The sequence below is a fragment of the Schistocerca serialis genome, chromosome 8 (assembly GCF_023864345.2).
Source record: "Schistocerca serialis cubense isolate TAMUIC-IGC-003099 chromosome 8, iqSchSeri2.2, whole genome shotgun sequence".
Classification (NCBI taxonomy): domain Eukaryota; kingdom Metazoa; phylum Arthropoda; class Insecta; order Orthoptera; family Acrididae; genus Schistocerca; species Schistocerca serialis.
The window spans coordinates 614,337,124-614,339,219 of NC_064645.1; the positions used below are offsets into that span (position 1 = coordinate 614,337,124).

A 2,096-nucleotide genomic window follows, 5' to 3' on the forward strand; every position below is an offset into this window, starting at 1 on the left:
GAGAAGGTATGATGCTCACTTTCCTGTTGAGCAATTGTGGAATTTCAGGTTTGAGAATGACCTTGTCAGCATCATACCTGACAATGTAGAAAAATACATTGTATTTTCCAGGTGAATCATGCAAAGAATAACACTCCACTTCCAAGATTTCTTATCTTATGATTTACGCAGGTACTTCTTGAGAAACTACTTCTTCAGAAACTTGCTGAGATGACATGCTGGGGAAGTATGCGTATCACTAGAGCTTGATTTCCCGATGATAAGTTTCAGCTTACAATAAACAAGAGGATCTTCCCATACAAATACCTGGATTCGATGGGGAGATTCCACAAAAGCACATTGCCTGATACAACCGCATTCACTAGCAAACTCAAAACCGCTGCCACAACGGATGCAGAGTAGAGGCACATTGTGAATGTTTAGGAGGAATTCAGCATGTCTGATTTAAAAGGATATACTAAATCGTATGTGGAGACAGACTTCGTTTCTTCGTGGTCGTTTTTGAGAAATTCTGGAGTGTATGCCTTGGCACACGTAACTGGATCCTGTCTTCTATTACACTGCAGTGGAGATTTTGTGGAATGCGGTGTTTAAAAGTATTGTATCAACATCGAACTGTTGGCTGATGTTGACATGTTGCTTTTTACCACATGCAGTGTTCGCAGAGGGCTTCGGCAGTGTGTCCACAGGTGCATGAAGGCGAATGTCCATGAATTAGTGTGGAGGACTAAAAGCCACCTGATGATTTGAGTTACATCCTCTTCACGGATGTAAACAGTCTCTTTAGGCATGCTATGCAACAAACTCTGCCATTTGGCGAGTTTCGACGGCTGTCCAAAGATGAAATCGTCGCATGGAGGGATAAGATCCATGATATAGCTACCAATGCTGGTATGGGATGACGGATGTGAGATTGGGGATGCGACTTCTTAGAATCACCCACGGCATCTCCTTTGACCTGGATCCCTGGGTGAGCGAGTACATTGATATTAATACTGAACGGGGAGCTCTCGCAACGTGTGATTTTTAAAATTGATGAATAGTTCCGTTTTCGGCCATATCGTGGAGAATGTTAGAACACATCGCGAAATTCATTTAGTTTACCCCTGAGCTACCGAAGCACGACTCACGACCCGTCCCTACAGCTTCATTTCTGCCAGTACCGCGTCTCCTGATTTCCAAACTTCACAGAAGCTCTTCTGCGAACCTTTAAGAACTAGCACTCCTGGAAGAAAGATTCGCAGAAGAGCTTCTGTGAAGTTTGAAAAGCAGGAGACGAGGTACTGGCAGAACTGAAGTCGTGCTTGGGTGGCTCAGATGGTAGAGCGCTTGCCCGCGAAAGGCAAAGATCCCGATTTCGAGTCTCTGTCCGGCAGTCTGGAACCGCGAGACCGCTACGGTCGCAGGTTCGAATCCTGCCTCGGGCATGGATGTTTGTGATGTCCTTAGGTTAGTTAGGTTTAACTAGTTCTAAGTTCTAGGGGACTAATGACCTCAGCAGTTGAGTCCCATAGTGCTCAGAGCCATCTGAGTCTCTGTCCGGCACACAGTTTTAATCTGCCAGTGAGTTTCGCAGGTTGTGGTCACATCATTGTGGCTTGACTCTGTGTATGTGAAGGATACACCGTGGAACGCACGCTAAGTGAAAGTTAATACGCTACATGTTTAAAATACATCCTGTCAGCGTAGGCTAAGTGAAAGTATGCTGTTATATCTAATATTTATCCTGTCAGGGAGACGTTAAGTAAATGTTAGCTGTTAAGTGAATGTTAGCTTGTCAGGGCCGAATGAGTGAAAATGCACTGTCATCAATTTGGAAATATTTCTCGACTTGTGTGTTCGTCCTGCACATCACCTTAATTGCCTGTTGCTTTAGAGATTAGGATCGTGGCCAATAAACAATAATCTAAGGTCGCGCAAAGGAATAACGGTTTGTTAGCAACCATGTGTCAGAGATTTGACTTGTGTGTGTGTGTGTGTGTGTGTGTGTGTGTGTGTGTGTGTGTGTGAGTGGGGGGGGGGGGGGGGGAAGGCACACGTTAAATCTTCTGATACGTTGCACAAGGCTTAGTTTAAACTGACTCTCCACTGAAGCG

General features: G+C 44.8%; 1 non-coding gene across 1 annotated transcript; it reads left to right on the forward strand.

Annotated features, from left to right (window-relative positions):
* The first annotated feature begins 1,302 nt into the window (after nucleotides 1-1,302).
* Nucleotides 1,303-1,427, forward strand: Trnar-gcg (transfer RNA arginine (anticodon GCG)). Its single transcript has 2 exons — nucleotides 1,303-1,339; nucleotides 1,385-1,427. It is a non-coding gene; the product is annotated as a tRNA-Arg (tRNA).
* Nucleotides 1,428-2,096: the final 669 nt, after the last annotated feature.